The sequence below is a fragment of the Lissotriton helveticus genome, chromosome 6 (assembly GCF_964261635.1).
Source record: "Lissotriton helveticus chromosome 6, aLisHel1.1, whole genome shotgun sequence".
NCBI lineage: Eukaryota > Metazoa > Chordata > Amphibia > Caudata > Salamandridae > Lissotriton > Lissotriton helveticus.
The window spans coordinates 1,115,918,744-1,115,931,050 of NC_136067.1; positions in this window are offsets into that span (position 1 = coordinate 1,115,918,744).

Sequence of the window (12,307 nt, forward strand, 5' to 3'; positions counted from 1 at the left end):
GCCCCCAGTACATATATACCTGTACCGCACAGCACCATTATGCTCTTGCACCATGAAGTCTGGTGCCCGGATGCTCCTGATCCGTGTAGGTGGTACCACCGTCTGGTACAATCAAAATGTAAAGTCATAACTTGCTACACAGCACCAATAAACACGTGTCCCCCCTGGCACCGGTATGCGCATGTACCAGGCGTGGAGAACCAGCGTGCCACTGCACCCTACTGCCCAGCACCAGCAGATGCCTGTACGGGGCAGTTTAGTATGAGATGGGACATTGTCCAGCAGCAGCTGCATGCGCCTGAACCCACTGAGCAGGATAAGAATGGCTTTGTACCAACACGCGCAGCAGAGCTATCTTGGACATCTGAAGGATTCTGGAGTCCTGTGCCAAACGTATTTTTGCATCCATGAGTTTCCCGAGCGCCATCCCCGTGTAGCTCCTGTGACCAGGAGGCTGCTTTCTCCTCATCTGCTGCACTGCTCGGTCTCTGACCCTTTATAAACAAGATGCATGTGAACTCGCATAGAAACCCCGCCCATTTGGCCCCATCCACCACACACTAGCTGTATGAAACGTCTTCCCGCCCGTCCCCACTATAATGGCCAGCTCATTCAAGGGACCTTGGCGCCTTTTGGCATGCTGGCCAAGTTACAGGCACACGTGGTCACATATTTGTACAAATGGCACAAAAATCCACGAGTTCGCGGGAAAATTTGCGAACTCGCGGACTTTTTTTGCAATTTCGCACGAATTTGCGGACCGCAAATTCGCAAATTTCGCCCATACTTACATCTAACTTATAGGAGTACTTGTTGTGCATCTAACTTGTGAAAACCTTTTGGAAGGGCTGAGCTGTTGCGTGTGGCATTAACAGCTATCATAGTTGCCCCGCCTATTCTTGTGCTAGAGCGAGTGATTGCAGCAACGGAAGCAGTGCGCACTGTTGCATTGGCGGCCTCATCCACCATCGAATTCCCTTCAACGTGGACGCCAAAATGTTGATGACTCAGTGTATGAATATCTTGAGCCCGTGGCACGCCCTCTTTCAGCTTTGCCATTTGTTTCCAGAGCATCTTGTGCTTTACTGTGCAATCTTTGGAATCCCTACATCCACTCTGGCCCAAATAATGTAAATACTCATTGGAGCACTGGACACAGTAAAATGAATCACACACTAAAACTGTGGGGAATTAATGATCCATATTTGCTAGTGCCAGTATCAGTGCTTTTTGTTCTGCCAGCTGTGCCGTACAATCTCCTAGAGAGTGAGTGTGTGTTTTTCCAGGAAGAAACTTTTCATCCTTCATTTGCCCTTTAACAATTGCTCATGCCTCAGAATATTGCTGCTGTGAACCTACAGCTGGCCCGGCAGATCCATTGGTATAAATGATGCATTCCAATTGATCTATAGGCATTATTTAATTTGGCAGAGGATATTCTTGTTTGTACTGCAGGAATGCTTGTGTTTTTAATTTTGAATCAAATCTGTAATCGACATCTGTTGCAGTGAGAGAGTTAGCCCATTGAAGCCATCGTGGACGTAACGCTTTAGCATTCGCAATGCTTGCCTTCGTAATAGCCTCTAGGGATTAGATGATGAGGTGACATCGTCCCTCCCAATATGATTTTTGGAACTGCAGGAGCTAAAGCTAACACCCACTCCTGTGTGTATGCATTTTTAACTAATTCTGGTACACGGTCGGACAAAGCAGGTAAAATAACTTCCTCTCCCATTGGGCAATCCATCACAAACTCAGGTGGTTAACTATTTTTTGCAAAAAGCATATCGTAACAAGAGGTCAGGTTCTTACTAAAGAGACCCTTGACTTTACTAGGTATGTCCCTCTCCACTTGGAGAGTTATTTTAAAAAAAGGGGTGGGATACTTACTCTTGTATCAGGTGTTACCACTGTGATATGCTCACTCAGCGCTACTGCCCCCAGAAAGTCCATCTGACAAGCTATGGTGACTTCTGTCAAGCTGTCCAGCATCATTATTGCCCATTCCTCATTCAGAAGAAGTCCTCAGTAGCCTGGGCATTTCTAATTTTAGTCCCAGCTACCTTCTTCTTTTTAAATTGAGGCTTTTAAGTCTTTTGCTTGTCTTCCTACTTAATGATAAGTCTGTGTGATGCCTCAACCTTTTCGGTTTGACTTGCTCTTCCAATCTGTATTCTGACCATCCGTCTCTCTCCAAATGCTTTTCGATTCTCTCCTGAAAGGAACGAGATGAACGTGTATCAGTAGCCTGATGCCTATCAGGCTTTCTAAAATTTTCACAGTTTTGCAAATTGTGTTTTCGTTCAGTGTGTTCCTGTTTTAGGAGATCCATTCCTGTGAGTGTGTTTTGTTCATTTTTTGTTTATTATCCTATTTCTTTTTTGAAGAATTGGGTGCTTGCCTAGACTTGTCTCTTTCAGAGCTACTCTTAACTATTGGTTTCCCTGGTTTGGCTCCCAGATTATCCCTGCCTAGAGAGGAATATGTGATGTTACAACGCGATCAAAATGATTGTGGTATGTAACATTGCAGTTTTTACAACACAATTAGTTACAATGACTTGCACTGGAGGGCACTGGACTTAGGAGTAGTAAGATTTACTATTCCAACACCAGTCTAAGTACAGTAGGGAAGGTATTGAAATAGTAAATCTTACTATTTCTTAGGTTGAAGCACCCTCCAGTGGAATTCTATGTAACGTTTGCGTTGTAATGCCAGCGTTCCAAATGCATCACGGTGTAATCACTGCGATGTAAAGGATGTTTCCCCCTAGAGAGGCATATGTATCTTTGATCATTTTAGGCTTTTCACGCTCCTGCTGTGCAGGAGTGAATGCCATCAGGCATTGATGTAAAACCACCGCTGATGCCTCCCTTTTTATGTTACTCAATATAATGGTAGAGACCTGGCAAAATTACCCATCAGTTTCATCCCCAGATCTAAGACAGGCTCTGCCCCGTACTCATTCTGAATCTGTTTCAGTACATCTGGTATGACTGCTATTGAAGGGGTACCATGTGTTATTGTATTTATGGCAGCGAAGATTGAACCCCAAGTGGCCCAATCTTCTAACTGGTAAGCCATCCCCATCGGCAAGCGAATTGTCAGTATTATGTGTTTTTCCTGTTGGCCCATATGGAGAAAAACTGCTTCAGGATGTGCTGTTTTTGTGCTATCCAGAACGGATTTGCTCCTGGATGGTGAAAACATTTCCCATGATGGCATTCATTGTTTGTAGGCTAATACTGTAGTACCCCTATGTGGCTGTGTAGCCTGAGAAGCCCCTGCAGGCTGGACTGTCAATGTTCTCATTAAGTATTTTGTCAGATTTCTGTAAATATTTACTTAATCATTTAAAGGCACACATAAAGCTCACGCATTCCTGCTGATGTTAAGGCAGCAACGTCTGGATGCAGTGATTTTGATGCTAAGGCTGGCCAAGTCGCTTCTTCTCTGCTAAGCGGACCAAGTCTCAAGTGTTCCGTGGTATGCGGTAGGGTGCCTTTGAAACAATTGATGTGCTTTTGGTAAATTAATGGGACTTCTAAGTACACGCATGAGAAACACTTATCAGGTGGGTCATCTTCAATATATTCATGAAAATAACTGTGTGTGTGCATCTATAGATGGGAATTTAACCCACGAATAGACTTCTTCTCTTCTGAATGCTTTGCTACCACAAAGATAACATCTTTACCCATTGCCAGGAGGAAATGGTAACTGCCTGTCTGCAATTCTCTGAAATATTTAATCCGACTAACTATTCTCCAACGTCCTCATCTATTTGTTTGGTCAGAGGTGGATTTGTTTCCATTCCTACTATGTACATCTCTGGTTAACATGTGAGTAGGGGTCTCTGAGAAACCAAGACTGAACTACTCAATTTTGACCATTAAATAAGAGCCTAGCCAACGTTGGCAGTGCCATGAAGTGTAGTTCCTACCAATCTGCAGGATCTACGCATTCTTTGGATAACATAAACTAAGGGCTTGGTGCCAAGACTGATTCCGGACCCCCACAGGATATGTTGGCCTAGAGACCAGCTAGCTCACAGCGCCACAGTAAGCACCCCTAACCTACAAGGAAGAGCAAATGGTTTCTGGCAACCACTGACATGACAACCCTGACCCCTCAGGGATCGTGGAAATAGTGCAGTACCTTTTGCTCAGTCACTCATGCTTACTTATTCTCAGGGAAATATACAGAGTATACACAGTGGGATTTTTCCAATAATATTTATTGAACCAATGTTGTTCTTGCATAAAATATGTGTGCTACAATGGTAAGTAGACAGAAGCAGATAAACGTGATTACAAGCACAAAAAGCATAAATACTAGATATAGTTCTACCATGGTGCTAAACAATGTATATATGTAGGCATACAAACCAGGCAGTAATCTAGCATACTCCTACTATGCAGACCCAACTCTAAGTGTACCTAGAGTGTGTGTAGGTGTAGGGCCAATAATTCCCCCCCCTCCCCAAGGGATGATCCAACCCCATTACCTGATGGGATAGAGTGTAGGACCCCGTCTTGGTCATGAATTGTATACCTCTCACAAGATGTCAGACTACTGCTGGGTGATTTCTCAGCATGCAAGGACCCTCTCTGTCAGAGGAAGTACCTTCTCTACTAATCTATTGGCATGCTCATCTCTTATAATAGAAAACAGCCTTGCAATGTACACTTGGATTAGTGATGTTATGGATATATTGAGAGTCCTGTAGCCCCATGGATGAAGATAGTGATGGCATTTGTATGTAGTGTGAAATAACACCTTGTACATTATGTTCAAGGTGTTGTGATTATGTTTTGTGAAGATAGGTGTTAAAACAAGTTTAGGGTCAGAGAAACTATTCCAACATTGTCGTGCGTGCAAAAATATGCCAAAGGTCACAGCTGGAGGTGATATTTGTGAGGTCAATGTAATAAATAAGCTGTTTCACTACAGGGGCCTAATTCTGGAATACAACACACAGAGATGAAGGTAATATATCATCACTCCAAGAAAGAAGTCAATCACAGTTGCATCAGAGTGATGACTCAAGATCAAAAAAGTTAAACATCCTTGAGAAACTTAACAGCAAAATCAGGGTTGAAAACACTTCTGCTCATACTGTATGTGTGTTGTTCTCACCACAATATCCATGAGTAGGCCAGTGTTAGACCTGTTAGCCTCATTTTAGACCTGTCAGCCTTAGAGTGGTCTTTCTCCAAACCTCTTTTGCCTGCTTACTTACTCTTCTTGCTGAATTGTTTAGTTGGCCATATGACTGCGCACTATACCACTGCTGCTGACCAGTGCTAAAGTGCCTGTGCTGCCTAAACATGGTAACATTGGTGTGTACAAAATTGGCATATTTAATTCACTTGTAAGTCCCTTGTAAAGTTGTATGCCGTATACCCAGGGTCAGTAAATTAAATGCTACTAGTGGGCCTGCAGCACTTAGTGTGCAACCCACAGTAGTAGCTCTTTAAACATGCCTCAGGCCTGCTACTGCAGAGCCTGTGTGTGAGGTTTACTGCCACTTTGACTTGGCATCTAAAACCCTTTGCCAAGCCTTAAACTCCCCCTATATTACACATGTCACCCCTCTAAGGTAAGCCCTAGGTAGCCCATAGGGCACGGTGATGTGTACGTAAGAGGTAGGACATGTAATTTTAAGCTTTGCATGTCCTGTAAGTGAAAAATACTTCATGTTTCACTACTGTGAGGCCTACTTCTTGCCTAGGTTAACATTGGGAATTCCTTAAAAACCTTTTAAGTTGTAATTCCTGATTAGAAAGGAGTAGCTTTGTCATGTGTTATATCTTTAGAATGGTAATGATAAAACTCTCTTTACTTGGAACATGGGATTTAACATTACTATTTTAGAAATGCACTTTTTAGAAAGATGGCCTTTCTCTGCTCTTACAACTCTGTGTGTCTGCAGCCTGTCTCCATTACATGTCTGAGGTGGGTGACAGCTACACTTTGTGCATTCCCTCTAGACTGCCACAAACACTGGAAGGTTAGATGTGTCTGTGCATGCATAAGCATTTTGATGGCTCTTCCTAGGCAGGAAGGGAGAGAGGAGCTGATACCTACACCTGAATAGGAACTGTCCTGTCCCCACAAAAAGGGCTGACTACAGCCTACTGATAGTCTGGAGGGTTATGTGACATTACAACACATGCCATTACCCGCATGCCGTTGCAATGGTAAACTTTACCCAGACTTGCTGTTAGGGAAGCGCTGAAATTGGAATAGATTAATTTTCTATTCCGGCTCCAGTGTGTGCAGTAGTAGGGAAGGTGATGGAGTTAAATCCAACACATTCTACCCACTGCTGCACACCTTTTTCGTTGCAACGGCATGCAGGGTAAATGCATGCGTTGTAATGGTTGTTTCCCGTCTGGGCCAGGGCTGGGAAGGAAAGGAACTCTGTGCATTTCGAAGACCCTTCTTTGAAGTAACCTCCACTTCAAAGGCACATCTGAGTATAAGTGTTGGGTCTCTGATCCCCCAAACCAGAAGTACTGGACCTGTGAACAACTCCTGCCCCAGGAGGAAGGACGGCTGTTCTGCCACAATGAATACCACTCTATTGGACTGCTGCTCTGGAATAACTGCTTTTCTTCTCTTCTGTGCTGCCCACCTGCCTGCTACTCTATTCCCTGCTGAGGAAAGGACTGAACCCATCTCAGCTGAACCACAAGAACCCATCTCACCTGAACCAAAAGTGACTCAAAGGGCATGCTGGCTCGCCCCCTATTCTGAAGTCGCAGGGACATCAAAGACTTCCTACAAACCTGCAACAGCACTTAGACTCTGCCATCTATGAGTTCTACCCTGCCAAGTATTTCCAATACAGTCCTGGGAATTGGAAGTGTGTTTTTGTGTGCTGCAACTCTCAACGCCTTGCACCCATTGTGCCGATTGAAACCCGCAGATTTGACAAGATGATAATGCGCCCGCTATCTTCATCACTGCTCGATGACAAAGCTTTCCTGAGTAGGCAGCTTGACGATGACACATCACCCATCTTCAGTGCTGCTCGATAATGAAGCTTTCCTCGATGCAGCGGCTTGATGAGGATGCATCTCCTACGAGCCCCTTGGATAGACAATAAGGATTCACCTCCCTGCTCCTTGCATTTAAACATCAATGCAGCCCCCATCCAAAGGTACTGCTTTTAGCGGGCCATGGCTGGCCCGGTATCTAATTCAAGCTCCATTGCGGTCGGCCTGAACTTTTGGATCAACCCTTGTCAAGTGCGACCAGATATCTCCGGCTGGACTCTAAGCACTACATATTCAAATATTCTTTAGAAATTCATAACTCCAGTTCTGCTTATTGAATATATGCTATTTTGGTCTTGTTTTATTCTTTAAATTATTTTCTATGTTTCTAACCCGGTGTGGAGTCTTTTTGTGGTGTTTTCATTAGGTTACTGCGTGTTGCACAAATACTTAACACAGTGCATCTTTTGATTAGCCTGACTCTTCTGTGTCAAGTTACCAGAGGATGAGCACAGGTAATCTTTTAGTTTGTATCTGACTTACCCAGGCTAGTATTCTGGTTCCTGCTTGGACAGGGTGCATACCTCTACCAACCAGATACCAAATTTCAAACATTCAGCATGACATTTTAAACAGGGGAACCCTTCTAAGGCTATTTGCAGCAATCCTAGTACTATATAACATCAAGTCAAGTGGTTTTGAATGGGTGGCTTTTATAGAGGAAATTGTGTTACAAGGCTGATATAGCAAACCTCCTTAAATCTCAAAAAAATATCCTTCTAGAGTGGGGTACTGTTATAGTCCAAGACATCAAGGCTAAATATTCAGCCTCATTAAGATCACTCAGCAACAAGCAAGGGACCATTCCGCATAAAGTGAAGTATGTTAACATGAGCGTTCTGAGAAGTTACCTTTGAGCCCAGCAAGAAGTTATGGAACATCTCCATCACTCAAATGAAGACAGGGGAAAAATTATGTGACTGGATAGCCATCCATTATAATGAAGAACCAGAATCAAAACCAGAAGACTGGGGATGGCTGCTAGTGATTTTAGCATCCACATCAGCCAAGTGCTAGCTATACAAGAATCTGAGGCACAGTTATGCAAAGAGTCATCGGCTATCTGTGCTATCCTGGAAAATTGCTAATATATAGGATTGCAAAACAAATACTCTATGATATGTTTGCAGGAAGCCTGGGTTAAGGAAGGTCTGGCCCTAAAAGGCTTTAGCTAAAAAAATATACAACAGTGAAACTCTAAGAGCATGGAAGACTATCAGGTGATCTTGCAACATGCATCTCCACTATAGTGGACTATACATGGTCGACAGTGGAGATAGCCTTAAACTATTAGCAACCGATACAGTGAAAATCAAATGGGTCTAGTTTTTTATAATGTATACATACCTTCCAATCTGGCAAGAAAAAGATTAACTCAGGAAACACTGTATCAGCACCTAATTGATTAACAGTTTTCTTATGCGTAGCGGACGCACACAGTGGGCACGCCGATGGGGCGCCAGAGGAAAGCCCGCCTGCAACCCGACCGCGACCAGCACCAGGAACCCTGGACCTCCGCACCGCCTACGCTACGACCCAGCGGCGCTCCATGCTTTCAACCCAGGCCACAACAACAACTGCAAGCTAGCATCACCAGCCGACACCCACTGACCCTTCAGCTGCCACCGCTGCCAGCACACCTACAGCACCGCCAAGACCATGGACCAAGTGCATCCCGCCTGCAAGAACACAACCGAACCGAAGACCCTGCAATGCATCCTCCTTAACGTCAGATCCCTCCACAAACATGCCACCGAAATCTGGGACCTCCTCGACAGCACCACCCCGGACGTAGCTTTCTCCACCGAAACCTAGACCAACACCACCTCGGGACCGGACATCGCCATCGCCATTCCCCAATGATACAGGATCTCCAGGAAGGACCACCCCACCCGCCCAGGAGGAAGAATCGCCATCATCCACAAATCCACCCTCCGCCTGAGCACACTCCCCGATGAGCCCCCAGACCTGATGGAATGCCTTCACTTCAAGATATTGGCCAGCCCCACCTCCACCCTCGGAGGAACCCTCATCTACCGACCCCCTGGACCCCGCAAATTTTTCACCAACTCCATCACGGACATAATCTCCACGCATGCCATCGCATCCACCAACTACACCCTACTGGGAGACCTCAACTTCCACCTCATCAACCAACTGGACCACAACACCACACCCCTCCTGGACAACTTCCACAACATTGGACTCCACCAAATAGTGACAGAACCCACGCACTCAGCGGGAAACACCCTTGACCCCCTCTTCACTAAAGGAAACCCCATCCACTTCAGCCACACCACCCAACTCCCATGGACTGACCATCGATGCGTCCACTTCACCTTCAGAACACCCACCATCCACAGACACCAGCACCTGCTTCCACAAAGAAACTGGACCAGAATCACCGATGACTAGCTCACCTCCTCACTCAGCAACTCCACCCCAACCATCACAGAAAAAGATGACCCCAAAACCACAGCCCGAACCCTGCACAGATAGATCTCCGACAGTGCCAAGACCATAGCCCCCTTCAAGAAAAACAACAACACTCACGCCAAGAAAGCTAGATGGTTTACCATCGAACTTCGAGAGGCCAGACACATCTGCTGCCACCTCAAGAAGGCCTGGAGGAACACCAAATCCACAAAAGCCCACAACAACTTCAGAGCCGCCACCAACTCCCACCACCAACTCATCAGAAAAACAAGGAAAAAAGCGATTGAAGACAGAATTTCCACCCATGCACACAACAGCAGAAAACTCTTCAACATCATCAAGGAGTTCGCCCAACCCACCAGCGAGTCCACCAACATCCCTCCCTCACAAGACCTCTGCGACAAACTCAACACCTTTTTCCACCACAAAATCAAGAGCATCTACGACAACTTAGACTGAGACAACCAACACACTGAACCCTCACCAACCTCTCCCGACACCCTGAACCCAGCAATCGACAACTGGACAGGCCTCACAACCAAAGACACACGGAAGACAATGAAGTCTATCCACTCCGGGCCCCCACCGACCCCTGCCCCCATCACATTTTCAACAGAGCCACCGACACCAACGCACCCATGCTCTGCCACACCATCAACCACTCCCTGGCAACCGCCTCTTTCCCTGACGACTGGATACAAGACCCCACCGACCTCAAAAACTACAGACCCATCTCCCTGCTCCCGTTCTCAGCAAAAGTAATTGAGAAAGCCATCAACAGCCAACTCGTCACTTTCATTGAAGAGCACAACATCCTCGACTCCTCCCAATCCGGATTCAGAAAAACAACAGTATGGAAACCGCCCTCCTCGCCGCAACAGACGTCATTCGCACCCTACTGGACAAAGGAGAAACAGCAGCCCTCATCCCCCTCAACCTCTCAGTGGCGTTCGACACAGCCTCTCACCGCACCCTAATACGCAGACTCCACGATGCAGGGATCCAAAACAAAGCCCTCAACTGGATTCGCTCCTTCCTCTCTGGTAGAACGCAGCAGGTCAGACTCCCCCCACTCCTCTTGAACCATACACCAACCAACTGTGGAGTCCCCCAGGGGTCCTCCTTCAGCCATACGCTCTTCAACGTCTACATGGCTCCGCTCCTCCCCATTATCAGAACCTACGAACTCAACATTGTGTCATACGCAGACGACACCCAACTCATCCTCTCCCTATCCAACGAACCCAATACCACCAGACACAACTTTAGAGAAGGTATGGAAGCCATCGCCAAATGGCTGAAAAACAGCTGCCGACAACTAAACACCAACAAAACGGAAGTACTCATCATGGGCCCAAACCCCGATGCCTGGAACAACACCTGGTGGCCCCCCGCCCTCGGAAGCCCGCCCACCCACACGGACCATGCAAGCAACTTGGGAATCATCCTGGACTCAGAGCTCAAAATGGACCCCCAGATCAACTATGTCTCGTCCTTCTGCTTCCACACCCTCTGCCTCCTACGTAAGACCTTCAAATGGATCCCCCTTGAACACAGAAAGACCGTCACTCACGCCCTGGTCACCAGCCGACTCGGCTATGGCCACGCACTCTATGCCGGAATAAACAAAAACCTCACCCACAAGCTGTATAACATCCAAAGCTCTGCCGCAAGACTGGTCCTCAACCTGCCAAGATGCTACCTCATCTCCCACCACCTGCGCACACTCCACTGGCTCCCCATCGAAGCTAGAGTCACCTTCAAGATGCTCACCCACGCTCACAAGGCCCTCCATGACACCGGACCAGCATACCTGAACAGCCGACTCAAATTCCACACACTTCAAAGGACCCTATGATCAGCCCACCTCTCCTATGCTGTGGTCCCCCGCACCAGAAAGACCATATCGGGAGGCCGCTCATTCTTCTTCCTCACAGCCAAAGCCTGAAACGACCTTCTGCTCCACCTCAGACAGACAACATCGCTCCCCATCTTCCCAAGAAGCCTAAAAATCTGGCTCTTTGACAAACCCCCTCCTTGATGGACTAGAACCTGCAATCCCCACAGCGCCCTAAGACCCTTAGGGATGAGTATTCGCACTTAACAAACATCTGATTGATTATGCAAACAAATACTTCATCACAATCGGATGGTTAATAGGGGGTTTAAAAGAGGTTCTTACGCCCATGTTCTGCAAGAGCCTGCCCTATATGAATTAAAACATCATTACAAGATTCTGTACATGATGTTAAAATCATACAGAATTTGACATACAGAAAGGGTCAAAAGGTTTTGGGCAGCATTATTTGACCAAATGCTGGTAAATTTAAATGGCCGCTGTTATCCGAATATTTCAGCAATACCAACACATAAAGTTGGAAACTCTGCCAATGTTTTGGTTTATACAATAATAAACCCCCTTCTTTTGGAGAAAACTGTCGCATTTCAAATACGTCCATGTCACAAAAGCTACCTCTATGTATAGGTAACAAGAATGAACTGGGATTTACATTACAACAACCAATTTAAGGCAATCACTGCAGAGGATGGAACGAACACTCACAAGAAAAGTATGGTCAGCAGAAACCTTTTCAAGGAGTAGACCTTTTTGCTGTAACAAGCAATCTGAATGGAGATTGAACAATAATTAGAACTTGGGAAATAAATATTACCTCACTTGTAGCCTAATAACTATTGAAGGAGATTGCTAAATCATAACATGCAGAGGCAGTGTACAAAACTGGAAGAACATACATGGTATAAGGAGAAATATAGGGGCAGATTTACAATAACTGGCGCATCCCCAG